The sequence below is a fragment of the Myxine glutinosa genome, chromosome 2, assembly GCF_964187855.1.
Source record: "Myxine glutinosa chromosome 2, kmMyxGlut1.1, whole genome shotgun sequence".
Taxonomy (NCBI): Eukaryota; Metazoa; Chordata; class Myxini; order Myxiniformes; family Myxinidae; genus Myxine; species Myxine glutinosa.
The window spans coordinates 48,832,639-48,853,177 of record NC_136262.1 but is presented as its reverse complement, the minus strand read 5'-3'; the positions used below and the strand labels follow the sequence as shown (position 1 = coordinate 48,853,177).

Sequence of the window (20,539 nt, the reverse complement as noted above, 5' to 3'; positions counted from 1 at the left end):
GGGTGAATTAGCGGGGGTAGAAAAGATCAAGGTTTTGGATGGGGGAGGATAAGAGATGGTGGTGAACAGCTGTTTTAAAGACCTGGAGGGTGGAGTGGGATTGAAGGGAGTGTGGGAGTTTGTTCCAGAGGCGGGAGAAAAGAGGAATGAAAGAGTGAAGGTGAGCAGAGAGCCGAGATTTTGGCAGTTTAACCATAAGAGGGTTGCTGGCAGATCTTGTGCGACCTGAAGGAACATTGGGGGGACAGAGCACATAGAGAGCTGGGGGAGCAAGGCCAGAGAGGAGTCGGTAGAAGACAGAAAGACCACCAGCCTGCCTGCGGTGAGTGAGTGAAAGGCCCTCGGAGTTAGCTTCATCGCAGGAGATTCCAATGATTCTGAAAGCTTTGGTTTCAACAGCATGAAGCCGAGCGAGGGGTGAGGCAGGAGCACCAGCCCAGAGAGGGGGAGCAGTATTGTGCGTCATTGAATTGCATAGTGCCTCATTGAATTGCATAGTGCCTCATTGAATTGCATAGTGCCTCATTGAATTGCATAGTGCCTCATTGAATTGCATAGTGCCTCATTGAATTGCATAGTGCCTCATTGAATTGCATAGTGCCTCATTGAATTGCATAGTGCCTCATTGAATTGCATAGTGCCTCATTGAATTGGGAAACCAACTATTTTAAGGTGAAAAGGTCAACTCAAGGTCAAGCTTCTAAAATCATCAATTTTCATCAGAAAATCATCAATTTAAATGCGATTGACCCAAGCTTTGATTAAGATCATCAATTTTCATCTTAATGAAATGGACAATTTGATGTATCCATGGCTACTTTTGTTATTTTGGGGAGGGGTGGATTTTGTAAGTTTTGTGATCTGCACGACGTCTTCTTGTTTGTTTATTTGTCTGTCTGTTTATCGAGGCATAATTTGCCAATGTAGAGTACAATTTTTACATGTTATCCTTTTGCGGCCGACTACCTTGATGAAGTATTACAATTGGAATGTGAGTACGTCTATAAAATAGGTACTATAATACCACACAAAACAAGCCCGTGCAAGAGAATGCAATCTTTGATGGCTTGTTCTAGTTATTATTTGCATTTCGATGACTTATTTTGGCACATTGTGAACAAAAGATGTAGTAACATTCATATTTGCGGGATGCAGGGGCCAGAAGACCCTCAACACAATCAAAATTGGACTGGTAGAGATGAAGAGAACCAGGAAGAAAAGGAGCTCAGCAAGAGCAAAGAGGTAATGAATGAGATAATTTAAGGTTTGGAGAGAGGTCGGGGAGAGGAATTTTAATTTAATCAATGTAACCATTACAATCTATTAATGTTCAACTTCATGGTACAAATCTACATATATGGGTAATCATATTTGATTTACTCTGACCTGTGGTACCCACACCACACTCATGGGAATAATCGGAGTTCTTATAGACTTGCTCACGTACTGAGGCGGGGCTATCCTTTGGGCCTAGTAACCATAATAGACAAGGTGCTAGAGAACCACATCCTCAGTGTGATGGTAATATCACAGTTCTGCATTGGCCATAGCTACCCAACCCACCTCCCCTGCCAGTAGCGGCATGACGACGGAGATAAGGAGAGTTGGATTTGAAGGTGCAGAGATGATGAAGGTAAAAGGTGCAGGTAGTGCTTCTCCATACTCAGAGCTGAATGAATCCTCCCCTCTGTCGGCAGATATCTGATGGGGATGTGGCCGCAACGCTCACCTCACACAGGTAGACTAGAGGGCAGCATTGACAATGTCAATTTTGTAATAATTGGCAAAACCCTGTGTCTCACCAGGCCCGTGATATTACAATGGTCAACAACGTTGGCGAGATCCGGGACCACTGATAAAGAGAGCAGTCAGTGGACCTGAAGCGGTGTTGTTAAAGCTAAAATAAATAACCAGGCTTTGACTGCTATTCTGAGCTTGACCTTCTTTAGGAAGATATCAAGTCTTGCACTGTTTGTAATTCTAGGCCAAAAGGCCAGAAAGCATAAACATGAGAAAAATGTATGTTTATATCAAATTTCAGAAAAGCTCATTCATGTTGAAATGCTAATGAGTAGCCTCCGTCAAATCAAGAAACTAATCATGAACATAATGTTTGGTGATCATGTCTTTATTACATACTAGTAAAAGGCCCATCGAATATGACTGGTTGGAACAGTTTATTCGACGGTGCAGCCTTGTGAGCATGCCAAAGTCTGAATTCCCGGCCTAGTGTCAGGTGCGCTTATGTCTTCTTTATTTATTAGACGTCATACAGGTATAATGAACACTAATTTTATTCTGCGTGCTTTGCACATCACGTGCACTGAATTTCACCTCCTTGCGTCTTGTATTTATTGTTATTTAAAAAACGCTTCTGTACACCGCCCTTGAGGCTCGGTTTGCAAGCCACCGTCTACAATTCCAAAAGAAGAGACATAATTATTCTTTCATGGAAAACGTTTTTCAAGTTTGTTTTGTCCTCAAAAATAAATAGACCGTAGTGAACACACATTCATGTTAAAAGATTGGCCTTTAAAACCTACCCTTATGAAGGGGGACAGACATCTGTACAAACACAAAAACTGACATTGTGTTTTATATGGTGGATGAACGACATGATACAAACGTGAAATTACCCAAGTGACACACGAGGTTAGCTCGGATACATTCATGCTCACTATGTGGCCACTCTCTCGTTCTCTTCTTCCCCAAAACTGTCAGGATCACCCCAAGATGGTATCATACCTCAAGATCTCCTGGTGGCTCTTTGTCAAGCCTCGGGATCGCTGGCGTTACCATGCTCTGGCCCGTCCCGACCTAAATGTGCCATGACTGCTCTGGCTATGAGGCATGCTTCAAGACCACCTGACTCGGCCTGGAGCATAGCACATCTGAAGCATCTCGTTGAACAGCCGGTTTCCCTCTCTGGGGCAGGGAGGTCAGTGAGAGGTGGTCTAAGCTGTCTGGTTGTTGTTTTTCTCATCTTGGCTTCCATCTTTTCCCTTAATATTGCTGCATATAATCTTGGTGTAGATCATTCAGCCCCCATTCCCTTTATTCCATCTCTTATACAGAGAGTTGGAGTTTTTATACGATGAGCAAAGCAGAATGGTGGTACAGAGGTCTTTGTCTCAAAGTCCGGGTTCCTCTCTTCTCACGGATGAATTCCTCCTGGTTAGGAACAAGGGGATGGTGCAGTTGGACTGGGTTGATGAGTGAGTTCAAAAGTTTATGGTCTTGGTTGGTTTAACATTCCTGTACAATGGTGTCTACCTCCCTTGCTCTCATTTACCAGATAGCTGGTTATGGTAGTATCCAGTGAAGATGCAATTACCACTTCACTAGTGAGGTACCCATGCTACGCACGGCTGGGAGGCCAGAAGCAAACAGGCAATGCAGATACGGCGAATGCTAAAGCATGAAACCAATAAATTCCACCTTCCTGTAGCACCTTCAGTCGCACATCAGACATGGACAGCAAGTTCGTATATGACTTCCATGAAAAACGTACCCGGTCGCAAACAAACAGGTACGTTCACGCATAGAAACATCGATCGTGAGTCCGTGGCGAATCTGTATATGGTGATCCGCGAAGTTCACGTTCAGAAAGTAGAAACCATCACGGCATGTCGTCATTCACTTGAACTCGATGTCTCTTTTTTCATTCCAAACAACATATCTCCAATCACAAATTAATCACAAAACAAACTTTTAACAACATTGGTAATGTTTCCTTCATTGTAAAAACTACCAAGTCAACAGTTAAAAGGATTTTAAGCCGATAGCTGTTACGGCCTTGGCAAGATCGATGGAGACAGCGATCTGTTAGCGTATACACCGCCCAAATAGCTATGTGGAATTCTCTCATGTAGAGAATCAACCCGTGTCCTTATAAACTATCCGTGGATATCCGTGTCCTTATAAACTACCCGTGTGCTATATACGTTTGAACTTTCGCCGGGGTCATTATTTACTTTTAATGATGTTTATATACGAATCGAAAAGAAGATAATTGGTTTTGGGTTGTCCTTTCCGCATATCTCGTGGGATTGTAAGTTGGAGAAACGGCTGTGATGTTGGGGAGGGGGCTGGAATTCTCTCAAGCAGGGATTCAACCCATGTCCTTATAAAAGGTCTTTGTCCGAGGTCACCGAGTCCGATCGGTGCAGCCATGCAGCAATCGGTGCAGCCGTTTGTGCGGCACCCAGGGAAACAACATCGTCACAATGAAAACATCGTCACAATGAACGTTATGTGAACGCGAATGTTATGCGGGAGTCCAAACCTGAGAATGCTGGAGACTAAAGCTGAAATTGGAAAAACAATAGAGCCTATTTTACTCTTGGAGATCCCAGGATTATCCACCCAAAATATCGTTGCGATCGGTTCAGCGTTTTTTACGGTACCTTCGAACGGACAGACAGACAGACAGACGAATGGACATTTGGTGAATTATAGTAAGATTAGCTCGTCAGAAGACTTCCTTCCTAATCTCGTCAATATGCCAAAATCCACATGGCATTTAGGGCTCCGGCATGGACCACAAGGAGCTGTTTAGGTAAGTGCCCTAAAGCAAATGTTACTACCTGATTATGGTTAGGAGACCACCGGTGTTTTGCGGGCAGCCTGTGGCTGCTGGTTACATCATTTCCTGAGGGCTTGGCTGCCGCTGATGCAATGCCTCTCTATTGCCAGTCATCTGGTACTCATTTTGCTGACCCTGGAAGGATGACAGGCTGAGTCAACCTACCTGGTGTATTTAACCCACAAAGTATCGATGTAAAATGATCATGCTAGTGTTGAAAACACATTTGATGGGCCAAATGCCCTTTTCTTGCCTCGAGTGTTTTTGTATTCATGTATATCAGTAGAGTAAATAAAAAAAATAACCACCTTTAGAGGCCATTTTTCCCCGCAAGCGGGGGTTGGCCTTTTTCGGGAACCGTGGTTGTTGTTGTTTTTTGATCCCCTTTTTGAAGCAATGTTTTACGGCCGGATGCCCTTCCTGACGCCAACCCTTTTTGCCGCCTTTAACGACAAGCAGGGAATTACCAGTGAACTGGTACTCAATTTGCCGACCTCGGAAGGATGACAGGCTGAGTCAACCCCCCTGGCGTTAATTCAGCGATCGACCGCGATTCGAACCCAGGATCCTAGGATCCTAAGCCGGCACCCTAGCCGCTAGCCCAACACCAGGGTTTATCAGTATATCAGTAGAGTGATATTACCATTCAAGCAATGGAACACCATAATGATCTACCGGTGTATAATTTTCAAAGATCTTTAAAGCAGACTAGGTCGAGCACAAAGGTATTTTGTAATGAACTTGCAACGCTTTCATGTTGGTTCAATAGCAAGGAGCAATCATGTGCTATATAGTTTATATCATCCAAATAACCTTCACCTTGTCCATGCTGTCCCCTCCTGGTCAAACACCATCAGGGTCAACCATGAAGGACACTTCTGTCGGGTATTCCCCTCACTGTAAGTGCATTCTATGTACAGCAGCTGTACACGAATATATGGTATTTTTAAACCAATCGGAAGCTTGAGCTGTACCTTTTTCCATCCCTGCACCAAACATGCCTATGACTTCTCTTATTTTGTGTTTAGTACCTTGGGGTTAGGCCGCCCAGGCCGCCCCAGCAAGTTCAGCCCGAGAGCAGACCGCAAGATGCTGAAAGAAGTCTCGAAGAACGCCAGAATGTCATCACGGGATCTACAGGTAGCTCTTGCCACTGTTTATGTCAAAGTCTACCATTAGAAAGAGGCTGCACAAATTTGATCAACATAGGAGGTGTGCCAGGAAGAAACCTTTGCTGTCCAGAAAGAACATCAGGGCAAGACTAAAGTTTGCCAATGAACACCTAGGCAAAGACCAGCACTTCTGGAACAATGTGCTCTGGACAGATGAGTCAAAGGTAGAGCTATTTGGCCACATTACCAGAAGACATGTTTGGCGAAAACCAAAGACAGCATTTGACCACAATAACCTGATACCAACTTGGTGTTTACCCTGGTGTTGGGCTAGCGGCTAGGGTGCCAGCTTAGGATCCTAGGATCCTGGGTTCGAATCCCGGTCGATCGCTGAATTAACGCCAGGGAGGTTGACTCAGCCTGTCATCCTTCCGAGGTCGGCTAATTGAGTACCAGCTTGCTGGTAATTCCCTGCTTGTCGTAAAAGGCGACAAAAAGGGTTGGCGGCAGGAAGGGCATCTTCAAAAAAGGGGACCAAAAAACAACAACAACCACGGTCCCCGAAAAAGGCCAACCCCCTCTTTGCGGGGAAAAATGGCCTCTAAAGGTGGTTATTTATATATTATACAACCTGATACCAACTGTAAAGCATGGTGGTGGAAATATTATGGTTTGGGGCAGCTTTGCTGCATCAGGGCCTGGGCAGCTCACCATCATAGAATCCACTATGAATTCTTCATTGTACCAGAGGGTGCTTGAGGATAATGTGAGGCCATCTGTCGGAAAGTTGAAGCTCAACCGAAGGTGGACCTTGCAACATGACAATGACCCTCCACATTTTTTTTTTTTTTTTTTTTTTTTTTTGTATACAAGATCGAGGCTCGTGAAAGAGCGAACATTAATTACACAGAAAGACAAACCGACACATAAAACATATAACATAGGGAGCGGTAGACAAGATGGGGAGAGAGGGGGAAGGACACAAACACAACATTTGAGAGCAGGGACCGAGAGACATGGAGACATCGAGAGATCTGAGAGAGGGCGAGGGCTTTGGGGGGGGGGGGGCGTGGGAAGGGGGCAGTGGGAGAGGTATAAAACATATGGACACTGCCAGGACTTCCAGGAAAGAAGTTGGAATTTCAAACAAGGTGGATCTGGGGTGAATTAGCGGGGGTAGAAAAGATCAAGGTTTTGGATGGGGGAAGATAAGAGATGGTGGTGAACAGCTGTTTTAAAGACCTGGAGGGAGGAGTGGGATTGAAGGGAGTGAGGGAGTTTGTTCCAGAGGCGGGAGAAAAGAGGAATGAAAGAGTGAAGGTGAGCGGAGAGCCGAGATTTCGGCAGTTTAACCATCAGAGGGTTGCTGGCAGATCTTGTGCGACCTGTAGGAATATTTGGGGGACAGAGCACAGAGAGAGCTGGGGGTGCAAGGCCGGAGAGGAGTCGGTAGAAGACAGAAAGACCACCTACCTGCCTGCGGTGAGTGAGTGAAAGGCCCTCAGAGATAGCTTCATCGCGGGAGATTCCAATAATTCTGAAAGCTTTGGTTTCAACAGCGTGAAGCCGAGCTAGGTGTGAGGCAGGAGCACCGGCCCATAGGGGAGAACAGTATTCCATTGAGCTGCGGATGAAAGCCTTGTATGTGGTGAGGAGCTCAGGTGTGCCGAGGAAGGACTTCGCACGACGGAGGATGCCCAGTCGGCGACTGGCTTTGGAGGCCAGCTTGGAAATGTGGTTTTCCCAAGAAAGATCATGGCAGATAGTGAGACCCAAAATCTTGAGCGACAGAACTTCTTGGAGAGGATTGTTGAGAAAGTAGATGGGAGGGTTGTCCAGTCGATCTTTTCGGAGAGACATAGTAAGAGTGTGAGATTTGTCAGGATTGAAAGACATGTTCCACTTGTTTGACCAGTCTGTGATTTTGTCCAGGTCTTCAGAGAGTGAGGAGGCAGCAGACTGCCGATCTGAGGGAAGAGGAATGGAGCGGCAGAGAGTGGAGTCATCAGCAAAGAGATAGAGAGGATTTTCGAGAGAGTCAGAGAGATCATTGATGAAGACCAGAAAAAGCACGGGGCCCAGAACACTGCCTTGGGGAACTCCAGCCTGAACAGGAAGAGGAGATGAGAGAAACCCATTCAGGGCCACACGTTGACGACGACTAGAGAGGAAGTCCGCCAGCCATGCGTGGAGATTTCCATGGATACCAAAGGAGGAGAGTTTGGTGAGCAGAGCGGGGTGCCAGACCGTGTCGAAGGCACGTGATATGTCGAGGGAGACAGCTCTAATTTCCTGTTTGGCATTGAGGACCTCCATCCATTGTTGAGACAGCAGAAGCAGCATGTCCAGAGTAGAGTGACCTGGTCTGAAACCAAATTGATGATCAGAGATCAAGCCATTGGAGAAGAGGAAAGATTTCATATCAGAAGCAATGATGGATTCCATGACTTTGCTGATAATTGGGAGAAGGCTGATTGGTCTGTAGTTGCTAGGATCTGTTTTTGCACCTTTTTTGTGCAAAGCGGTGATGTTGGCTGATTTCCAAGCAGATGGCAGTTGACCTTGAGCAAAAGAGAGGGTGAAGAGAACAGAGAGAGGGTGAGATAGAGCAGCAGAGCAGGATTTTAGGACCCGTGGGCTGATGCCGTCGGGTCCAGTTGCAGAATCAGAGTCGAGGGTTGACAGAAACTTTTCCACCTTGTCAGGAGGAAAGGACACGGAGTCCAGGAGCAGCAGGGTACGACTGGGTATGGTGGGTACAGAGAGGGATGGGTTTGGGACACAAGATTTAGAGGCAAACACAGAGTTGAGGCATTCAGCTTTTTCACGTGCGGAGTCAGCTGTGTAGCCGTTTGAGGTAAGGGAGGGGATGGAGGGGGAACAAACACCAGAAACGGATTTGACCAGACGCCACCAGGATTTGGAAGAGGGAGACAGATAAGAGAGTTCGGTCTTGAGAACGGAGAGATATTGTTTCCTGGCTCTCCTGAGGGTGGACACACACTTGTTTCGGGCTTTGTGAAAGGAAATGAGATTTCCTTCCGTTGGATTTGCTTTCCAGGAGACGAAGGCAAGTTGTTTCTGGGCAACAGCCTCACCACAAGATTCCGTGTACCATGGACGGGAGGAAGGGTATGACAACTGAAGACGAGATGGGATAAATCTGTGCATGAGAGAGAGCAATTTACTTTGGAAGAATTCCCAGGATGAGTTGATGTCAGAGGTGGTAGAGATGGGAGACCAGTCCAGATGATTGATGGCTGCTTGAAGACCGTGCCAGTTGGCCTGAGTGAAATGCCAGACTCGTCGACGCTGAGCAGGCTCCCTGAGGATGGTCAGAGAGATGTCCACTTTAACAAGGACATGATCAGATGATCCGATCGGAGCAGAAGAAGAGCAGCAGACATTTTCAGCGAAGTTAGTCATAACCAAGTCCAGAAGAGAAGATGTTCCGTTGACTGAGATCCGGGTCGGGAAATTGACAGATTGTGTCAGTCCCAGTGAGTCGCAGAAGTCCTTTGCTGAGGAGCCATGGCTGGTGAGAGAGGTACCCACACCCAGCCAACTGGCATGATGACAGTTGAAATCACCACATATGAGGAAGAGAGAGTTGGGATGAGTAGATAGAAGTTGGTCCATATCATCAGACAGCGAGATGTAGATGGAGTCATCACTGTTTGGTGGACGGTACAACACACATATGAACAAGAGGTGGGAGCGAAGGGGAAGCCGTAGCCAGAGGTATTCCTGGGGGTGAGGTGGAGAGAGTGCAGTGCAGGGCGAGTGAGGAAGAGAGTTTTTGATAAAGATAGCAACCCCGCCTCCAGGACGAGGCTCAGGTCTATCATACCGGAGGAGGGAGTAGCCCGGGAGAGATACTATGGAATCAGAGACATCATAAAGGAGGAAAGTTTCTGTTAAGCAGATCACGTCTGGTTTGACAGAAGCAACCTGTATGGAGAGATCAGTTAAGTTTGAACGAAGGCCCCGGATGTTTGACGTCCATACCGTTAATGAAGAGGAAGGGGGAGCATCAGATACAGAACAGGGGGGAGGAGGGGTAGGGTAAGATGTGGAAGAGGTGGAAGAGGTAGGGAGAGCTGTTGAAGGTGTGTCAGAGATTTCAGAATAGCTCGGAGAAAGGGAAGGATGGGGCGGACAAAAGGTTTGATGGTGATTGGGTGAGCCACAATGAGGTGTTATTTGAGGAGGGGGAAGAGCGAGGCAGAAGGTTGGGGGAGATGGAGGTGAGAGTTTGAAGGGGGAAGAAGCGGGGAGGACGCTTTGAGGAGGGGGAGTGAGAGGGGGGAAATTGAGAAGCAATGAGGGTGGGGAGATTTGAAGGGGAGGGGTGAGGGGTGAGTTTGGGAGGGAAGGGACAAGGGGAGGGATTTGAAAGGGATGGGATATGGGGGAGATTTGGAGGGGAGGGGTGAGGCAGGAGTCTAGGAGGGGAGGGGCGAGGGGGCGTCTTGGCGGGGAGGGGTGAGGGGGTAGTTTAGGAGGGAGGGGGCAAGGGGGGAGATTTGAAAGGGATGGGTGATGGGGAAGATTTGGAGGGGAGGGGTGATGGGGAAGATTTGGAGGGGAGGAGTTATGGGGAAGATTTGGAGGGGAGGGGTGAGATTGGATTTTTGAAAGTGTACGATTTATGGGAAACGAACATTTATTGCAAAATGAGTTTCTTGTGACCTTCGAGTTAAAAATACGTTTAAGGACGCTGGATGGAGGATGGAGTGCAGGAGAGTTTAGGGAATGTAGAAAAAAGGCACTATAGGAGATGGATATTTTTTTTGGGATGAATTGATTTGGTGAGCAAGTTGAAAGCAGCCTTTTAAAGAAGAAGAAGAAAAAGGTGTTATAAAATATGACGGAATACATAACTTGAGGGGAAAGTGTAAACATTGAAGGTTAATGAGTGAAAACTATCTGGGGAAATGGGGGAGAAACACGTGGTCGAAGAACGAACAAACGAATAAGAATGAATAAACGAATGAGAACAGAGAAGGAAATGTTTTTTTTTTTTTGTTTTTTTTTTTGAGTTGAGATTTACACAAGGAAGTATGGGTGAAAAGACTGGGAATACAGAGAACGAAAGTTATTGGATCACAAACGACGGACCACTGAGAGAAAAACAAAGCCTCAAGGTTGTACAGTGCACACTGTACAAGGCCTTGCTCGCGACACGGCAAACAGACGATCAATTTATGAAAGATAAACACCGAGAAACAACCAAAGTTGCACACAATAACTTCACACACCGAAAGATAAATACAGTTTCGACAAAATACAATTGTGAACAGACTTAACTTCGAAAAACGTGGAGACCGTGTGGAGCTTCGAAAATCCCTGCCGCCGTCTCCAAGATCTCGCGAGATCTCCAAGACTGGGAGACACTTATAAGACATACCAGTAAATCCACCGGGGAATGGCTGAAAAGAATGAAATGGAGGGTTCTGGAATGGCCAAGTCAAAGCCCGGATCTAAATCCCATCGAGATGTTGTGGGGGGATTTGAAACGAGCTGTGCATGCAAGAAACCCCTCAAACATCGCACAGCAGAAATATTTCAGCATGGAGGAGTGGGCAAAAATTTCTCCCAGTCGATCTCAGAGACTGGGAGACACTTATAAGAAATGCCTACTTGAGGTTGTTTCTGCCAAAAGGGGCAATACCACCTATTAGAGCCAAGGGTGTACTTACTTTTTCCACATGCGAAATTTGCATTTATGTTTATTTAAATTATACAATGGACTACAAAATGTAAATGTTTCATGATATTTGTTATATTATATCACCTTTATCTATCAATATTGTTGAAATGAAGATCAAATAGCTGTATGTTGAAATATGTTGAAAAAGTCAAAACTTTACATGGGGTGTACTTACTTTTTCACGTGACTGTATATCTTTTGAGAGAAACAAAACACACTAATCGTGAAACACAGCCAATACACCGTCATTATCTGGGTTCAAAGTGTGATTTACCTACTGTGCATGCGCAGCAGTTATCGCGATAGTTAATTTCCATTATTGTTATCGCAATAACAAATATAAAGCATGATTATCGTCCCATTGTAATTACCACCCAGCACTACTCCCTTCAGTTTACCTGGGATGTGGTTTTAGTAATTTTGCTGTCCGGAGTTAAAGGCTCTCACCTGTCAGTTGGCCATCTTTGGTCGGATGAAGAAACAAAATCTTCTGCATATGTATGCTCGTGGATTTTCTTTGTGGCAAGTTTGAAGAAAATCAGTCCATGCATATCTAATAAATCGATGGGGACACGTTTAAGTAACAAAATTGCCACCAGTCGGCCATGTTGGATCTGATCTCGAAAAAAACAATGACGTGCATATGTAACTCATCATTCCTTATCTGTGTGCCAAATTTATACAAAACCGGTAAATGCATGTCCGAGAAATGTTTGAGGATGTGGTCAATATCGGGTTTTTTTACAACTAAAATGGCCGCCAGTTTACCAGTCAGCCATCTTTTATGAGATCGCAAAATAAAGTGAGGTGCATGCCATCGTGTACTGTGCTTTTTGCCAAATTTGAACAAAATCGGATCATGCATGTTCGAGAAATTGTTGGAGTCACATTTAAGTAACAAAATGGCCGCCAGTCAGCCATATTGGATCTGATCTCAAAATTACATGACATGCTTATGGACGCAATAATTCATTATCTGTGTGCCAAGTTTGAACAACATCAGCAAATGCCTGTCTGAGAAATGGTTGAGGACGTGTTGAACATGTTTTTTGTTTTTTTTTACAATTAAAATGGCTACCGATCGGCCATCTTTGATTGCACCGTGAAACAAAATGATGTGCATATGTATAAAAAAAAAAAAAAAAAAAAAAAACTGTGCATATGTATACCGTCATGTATTGTCTATGTGCCAAGTATGAGCAAAATCAGTCCATAAAGCTCTGAGATATGGTTGCGGACGCACGGACGGATGGATGAGACCAAATCCATAAGCCCCCGTTTCGGATTAAGTCCAATGGGGGTAATAACGATGAAAAGTAGAAGTAAAAACTAGAACGACACTTTGTAGAGCTCGTACCTCGGCCAGGCTGAACAGTTTATGTTTTATATCCCACAGATAGGCCAGGTCTGGTTTCGGACGTGAACCAAAATTGAATTGGTTTGTTCTTGTTGCCAAACCAACTCGTTCACCTAGTTTCGTCCGAATCCATCCATAACTTTTTGAGATGTCGTTCTATATATCGTTTTTGTCCCTCTCTCTAAATGGTGAAGAATCACTTTAAAAATTCTCAGATCCATATCCGGATGCAGATGTACACCAACATCTAATGATTTCGTCCTTGCCACACACCCAACTTGTCCACCAAATTTCGTCTGAATCCGTCCACAACTTTTTGAGATATCCTGTTCACAAACAGACAGACAGGGGTGAAAACATAACCTCTGCCCACCTGTGGTGGCGAAGGTAATAAAAGTATGAAATGTGTGCAGGCTCTGTGCAGGCTCTGCGGTAAGTTCCTCTACATCTGGAGCCCCACGGTTTGCACCACTCCCTGTTGTAGCTTCTGCTCCCCAACCGCTGCTATGATGCCACTAGCTCCTCCCTGCTCACCTGCCATTGGATCGGGGCCCACGTCGGCAATTCACTCCGATCTTACACCCAGATCGTGCTGGTGGGGTGGGACCGATCAGAATGGTTGTGGATGGAGTTTCCCGTCTAAACTGGCACTGTCTGACGCTTTTAAAGAACATAAAAGACAGATGACACAGGGATAAGACATGAAATTGGTTTCAGAAGAAAGAGGTTTTAGAGATGCAAATGTGGGGAGGGAAGAAGGCAGTTTTCTACACATGAACGACGCATATTCAGAAAGTATTCACACCCCTTGGCTCTTCTCACAATTTGTTGTGTTACAGCCTAAATTTAAAATGGACTAATTTTAGATTTTTTTTGTCACTGATGTACACATAATGCCCCAAGAAATGAGAATTCGCAGAAACCCTGTCATGCCCTGAGGGCAGTGTAACGATGAGAAAAGCCATGAGAATCAGCATTTTTTAATTTTTTTTTGGATACAAGATCGAGGCTCGTGAAAGAGCGAACATGAATCACACAGAAAGACAAACCGACACATAAAACATAAAACATCTGGAGCGGTAGACAAGATGGGGAGAGAGGGGGAAGGACACAAACACAACATTTGAGGGCAGGGACCGAGAGACATGGAGACATCGAGAGATCTGAGAGAGGGCGAGGGCTTTGGGGGGGGCATGGGAAGGGGGGGTGGGAGAGGTATAAAACATATGGACACTGCCAGGACTTCCAGGAAAGAAGTTGGAATTTCAAACAAGGTGGATCTGGGGTGAATTCGCAGGGGTAGAAAAGATCAAGGTTTTGGATGGGGGAAGATAAGAGATGGTGGTGAACAGCTGTTTTAAAGACCTGGAGGCAGGAGTGGGATTGAAGGGAGTGAGGGAGTTTGTTCCAGAGGCGGGAGAAAAGAGGAATGAAAGAGTGAAGGTGAGCAGAGAGCCGAGATTTCGGCAGTTTAACCATCAGAGGGTTGCTGGCAGATCTTGTGCGACCTGTAGGAATATTTGGGGGACAGAGCACAGAGAGAGCTGGGGGTGCAAGGCCGGAGAGGAGTCGGTAGAAGACAGAAAGACCACCTACCTGCCTGCGGTGAGTGAGTGAAAGGCCCTCAGAGATAGCTTCATCGCGGGAGATTCCAATAATTCTGAAAGCTTTGGTTTCAACAGCGTGAAGCCGAGCTAGGTGTGAGGCAGGAGCACCGGCCCATAGGGGAGAACAGTATTCCATTGAGCCCGCGGATGACAGCCTTGTATGTGGTGAGGAGCTCAGGTGTGCCGAGGAAGGACTTCGCACGACGGAGGATGCCCAGTCGGCGACTGGCTTTGGAGGCCAGCTTGGAAATGTGGTTTTCCCAAGAAAGATCATGGCAGATAGTGAGACCCAAAAGCTTGAGCGACAGAACTTCTTGGAGAGGATTGTTGAGAAAGTCGATGGGAGGGTTGTCCAGTCGATCTTTTTGGAGAGACATCGTAAGAGTGTGAGATTTGTCAGGATTGAAAGACATGTTCCACTTGTTTGAACAGTCTGTGATTTTGTCCAAGTCTTCCCTCTTGTAGCTTCTGCTCCCCAACTGCTGCTATGATGCCACCAGCTCCTCCCTGCTCACCTGCCATTGGATCGGGCCCACGCATAAATTCTATCATGCACTGAGAGCAGAATAACTATGAGAAAAGAAATGAGAAAATAAATGAGAATCAGCGCAAACCCTGTCATTCCCTGAGGGCAGTGTATCTTTGAGAAAAGCTATGAGAATCAGCCGAAACCCTGTCATGCCCTGAGAGCAGTATAACTATGAGAAAAGAAATGAGAATCAGCATAAACCCTGTCATGCCCTGAGGGCAGCGTAACTTTGAGAAAAGCCATGAGAATCAGCATAAATTCTATCATGCCCTGAGAGCAGAATAACTATGAGAAAAGAAATGAGAATCAGCACAAACCCTGTCATTCCCTGAGGGCAGTGTAACTATGAGAAAAGCTATGAGAATCCACATAAATTCTATCATGCCCTGAGAGCAGAATAACTATGAGAAAAGGAATGAGAAAAGAAATGAGAATCAGCGTAAACCCTGTCATTCCCTGAGGGCAACGTAACTTTGAGAAAAGCTGTGAGAATCAGCCGAAACCCTGTCATGCCCTGAGAGCAGTATAACTATGAGAAAAGCTTTGAGAATCAGCATTAATACTTTCAAGCCCTGAGAGCAGAAAAACAATGAGAAAAGAAATGAGAAAAGCTATGATAATCAGCATAAACCCTGTCGCCCTGAGGGCAGTGTAACCATGAGAAAATAAATGAGAATCAGCACAAACCCTGTAATGCCCTGAGAGCAGAATAACTATGAGAAAAGCTGTGAGAATTAGCATAAACCCTGACATGCCCTGAGAGCAGAGTAACTTTGAGAAAAGCCATGAGAATCAGCATAAACTCTATCATGCCCTGACAGCAGAATAACTATGAGAAAAGAAATGAGAACCAGCATAAACCCTGTCATGCCCTGAGAGCAGAGTAACTTTGAGAAAAGCCATGAGAATCAGCATAAATTCTATCATGCCCTGAGAGCAGTATAACTATGAGAAAAGAAATGAGAATCAGCGTAAACCCTGTCATGCCCTGAAGGCAGCATAACTTTGAGAAATGCCATGAGAATCAGCATAAATTCTATCATGCCCTGAGAGCAGAATAACTATGAGAAAAGAAATGACAATCAGCGTAAACCCTGTAATGCCCTGAGGGTAGCGTAACTTTGAGAAAAGCTGTGAGAATCAGCATAAACCCTGTCATGCCATGAGAGCAGAGTAACTTTGAGAAAAGCCATGAGAATCAGCCGAAACCCTGTCATGCCCAGAGAGCAGAATAACTATGAGAAAAGAAATGAGAATCAGCGTAAACACTGTCATTCCCTGAGGGCAGCGTAACTTTGAGAAAAGCTGTGAGAATCAGCATAAATTCTATCATGCCCTGAGAGCAGAATAACTATGAGAAAAGAAATGAGAAATGAGAATCAGCACAAACCCTGTCATTCCCTGAGGGTAGTGTACCTTTGAAAAAAGCGATGAGAATCAGCCGAAACGCTGTCATGCCCTGAGAGCAGTATAACGATGAGAAAAGCTTTGAGAATCAGCATAAACCCTGTCATGCCCTGAGGGCAGTGTAACCATGAGAAAAGAAATGAGAATCAGCATAAACCCTGTCATGCCCTGAGAGCAGAATAACTTTGAGAAAAGAAATGAGAATCAGCATGAACCCTGTCATGCCCTGAGAGCAGAATAACTATGAGAAAAGCTATGAGAATCAGCATAAACTTTTTCATGCCCTGAGAGCAGAATAACTATGAGAAAACCATGAGAAACAGCATAAACTCTTTCATGTCCTGAGAGCAGAGTAACCAAGAGAAAATAATGCGATTCAGCATAAACCCTGTCATGCCCCGAGGGCAGTGTAACTATGAGAAAAGCTCTGAGGATCTGCATAACTTCTATCATGCCCTGAGAGCAGAATAACGATGAGAAAAGAATGAGAAAAGAAATGAGAATCAGCACAAACCTTGTCATTCCCCAAGGGCAGTTTAACTATGAGAAAAGCTCTGAGGATCTGCATAACTTCTGTCATGCCTTGAGAGCAGAATAACGATGAGAAAATAAATGAGAAAATAAATAAGAATCAGCAGAAACCCTGTTATGCCCTGAGGGCAGTGTAACTATGAGAAAAGCGATGAGAATACACATAAATTCTATCATGCCCTGAGAGCAGAATAACTATGAGAAAAGAAATGAGAATCAGCATAAACCCTGTCATGCCCTGAGGGCAGTGTAACTATGAGAAAAGCGATGAGAATACACATAAATTCTATCATGCCCTGAGGGCAGTGTAACTATGAGAAAATCCATGAGAATCTGCATAACTTCTGTCATGCCCTGAGAGCAGAATAACAATGAGAAAATAAATGAGAATCAGCATAAACCCTGTCATGCCCTGAGAGCAGAATAACTTTGAGAAAAGAACTGAGAATCAGCATAAACCCTGTCATACCCTGAGAGCAGAATAACTAAGAGAAAAGCCATGAGAATCAGCATAAACTTTTTCATGCCCTGAGAGCAGAATAATTTTGAGAAAAGAAATGAGAATCAGCATAAACCCTATCATGCCCTGAGAGCAGTGTAACTTTGAGAAAAGCTACATGAATGAGCATGAACCCAGTCATGCCCTGAGGGCAGGGTAACTATGAGAAAAGCTGTGAGAATCGGCAAAATCTGTCATGCCCTGAGAGCAGAATAACTATGAGAAAAGAAATGAGTAAAGATATGATAATCAGCATAAACCCTGTCATGCCCTGAGGGCAGTGTAACCATGAGAAAAAAATGCGAATCAGCACAAACCCTGTCATTCCCTGAGGGCAGTGTAACTTTGAGAAACGCTATGAGAATCAGCATAAACCCTGTCATGCAGTGAGAGCAGAGTAACCATGAGAAAAGAAATGAGAATCAGCATAAACCCTGTCATGCCCTCAGGGCAGTGTAACTTTGAGAAAAGCTCTGTGAATCTGCATGAACCCTGTCATGCCCTGAGAGCAGAATAACTATGAGAAAAGAAATGAGAATCAGCACAAACCCTGTCATGCCTTGAGAGCAGAAGAACTATGAGAAAATAAATGAGAAAATAAATGAAAATCAGCATAAACCCTGTCATGCCTTGAGAGCAGAATAACTATGAGAAAAGCTTTGAGAATCAGCATTAATTCTTTCATGCCCTGAGAGCAGAACAACAATGAGAATAGAAATGAGAAAAGCTATGATAATCAGCATAAACCCTGTCATGCCCTGAGGGCAGTGTAACCATGAGAAAAGAAATGAGAATCAGCACAAACGCTGTCATGCCCTGAGGGCAGTGTATCTTTGAGAAAAGCTATGAGAATCAGCCGAAACGCTGTCATGCCCTGAGAGCAGTATAACTATGAGAAAAGCTTTGATAATCAGCATTAATTCTTTCATGCCCTGAGAGCAGAACAACAATGAGAAAATAAATGAGAAAAGCTATGATAATCAGCATAAACCCTGTCATGCCATGGGGGCAGTGTAACCATGAGAAAAGAAATGAGAATCAGCACAAACCCTGTCATGCCCTGAGGGCAGTGTAATTATGAGAAAAACTTTGAGAATCAGCATGAACCCTGTCATGCCCTGAGAGCAGAATAACTATGAGAAAGGCTGTGAGAATCAGCATAAATTATATCATGCCCTGAGAGCAGAATAACTTTGAGAAAAGAAATGAGAATCAGCACAAACCCTGTCATGCCCTGAGAGCAGTGTAACTATGAGAAAAGCTATGAGAATCAGCATAAACAGCATAAAGGAAATGAGAATCCTGAGTCGATAAAAAAAAACTCTTTCATGCCCTGAGAGCAGAATAACTATGAGAAAAGAAATGAGAATCAGCAGAAACCCTGTCATGCCCTGAGAGCAGTATAACTATGAGAAAAGAAATTAGAATCAGCGTAAACCGTGTCATGCCCTGAGGGCAGCGTAACTTTGAGAAAAGCCATGAGAATCAGCATAAACCCTGTCATGCCCTGAGAGCAGAATAACGATGAGAAAAGAAATGAGAATCAGCAGAAACTCTTTCATGTCCTGAGAGCAGAGTAACCAAGAGAAAATAAATGAGATTCAGCATAAACCCTGCCATGCCCTGAGAGCAGAATAACTATGAGAAAAGCCATGAGAATCAGCATAAATTCTATCCTGCCATGAGCAGAATAATTTTGAGAAAAGCTATGAGAATCAGCACAAACCCTGTCATGCCCTGAGAGCAGATTAGCTATGAGAAAAGAAATGAGAATCAGCTGAAACTCTTTCATGTACTGAGAGCAGAATAACGATGAGAAAAGATATGAGAATCAGCATAAACCCTGTCATGCCCTGAGGGCAGTAAAACTTTGAGGAAAGAAATGAGAATCAGAATAAACCCTGTCATGGATGCCCTGAGAGCAGAATAACTAAGAGAAAAGCCATGAGAATCAGCATAAACTCTTTCATGCCCTAAGAGCAGAGTAACCAAGAGAAAATAAATGAGATTCAGCATAAACCCTGTCATGCCCTGAGAGCAGAATAACTATGAGAAAATAAATGAGAAAAGAAATGAGAATCAGCATAAACCCTGTCATGCCCTGAGGGCAGTGTATCTTTGAGAAAAGCTATGAGAATCAGCATGAACCCTATCATGTCCTGAGAGCAGAATAACAATGAGACAGGCTATGAGAATTAGCATAAATTATATAAAGCCCTGAGAGCAGAATAACTTTGAGAAAAGAAATGAGAATCAGCATGTACCCTGTCATGCCCTGAGAGCAGAATAACTATGAGAAAAGCCATGAGAATCAGCATAAACTTTTTCATGCCCTGAGAGCAGAATAACTTTGAGAAAAGAAATGAGAATCAGCATAAACCCTGCCATGCCCTGAGAGCAGAATAACTATGAGAAAAGCCATGAGAATCAGCATAAACTCTTTCATGCCCTGAGTGCAGAGTAACCAAGAGAAAATAAATGAGAATCTGCATCAACCCTGTCATGCCCTGAGGGCAGTGTCACCATGAGAAAAGCTGTGAGAATCAGTATAAACTCTGTCATGCCCTGAGAGCAGAATAACTATGAGAAAAGAAATGAGAATCAGGATAAACCACGTCATGCTGTGAGAGCAGACTAATGATGAGAAAAGCTCTGAGAATCAGAATCAACCCTGTCATGCCTTGAGAGCAGAATAACTTTGAGAAAAGCCATGAGAATCAGCATAACTTCTATGATGCCCCGAGAGCAGACTAATGATGAGAAAAGCTATGAGAATCAGAATCAACCCTGTCATGCCTTGAGCACAGAATTACGATGAGAAAAGCTATGAGAATCAGCATAAATTATATCATGCCCTGAGGGCAGAATAACTCTGAGAAAAGAAATGAGAATCAGCATAAACCCTGCCATGCCCTGAAAGCAGAATAACTATGAGAAAAGCGATGAGAATCAGCATCAATTCTATCATGCACTGAGAGCAGTAGAACAACGAGAAAATGTACGAGAATCAGCATAAACCCTGTCATGCCCTGAGGGCAGTGTAACTATGAGAAAAGCCATGAGAACCAGCATAAACGCTGTCAAGCCCTGAGAGCAGACTAACTCTGAGAAAAGCTATGAGAATCAGCATAAATTCTATCATGACCTGAGAGCAGAATAACTCTGAGAAAAGCTATGAGAATCAGTACAAACCCTGTCA

At 44.5% G+C, this 20,539-nt stretch overlaps 1 long non-coding RNA gene across 1 annotated transcript; it reads left to right on the top strand.

Annotated features, from left to right (window-relative positions):
• The first annotated feature begins 1,178 nt into the window (after positions 1 to 1,178).
• On the top strand, positions 1,179 to 3,447 carry LOC137422625 (uncharacterized). The gene is made up of 3 exons (XR_010983545.2): positions 1,179 to 1,242; positions 2,722 to 2,938; positions 3,075 to 3,447. It is a non-coding gene; the product is annotated as an uncharacterized LOC137422625 (long non-coding RNA).
• Positions 3,448 to 20,539: the final 17,092 nt, after the last annotated feature.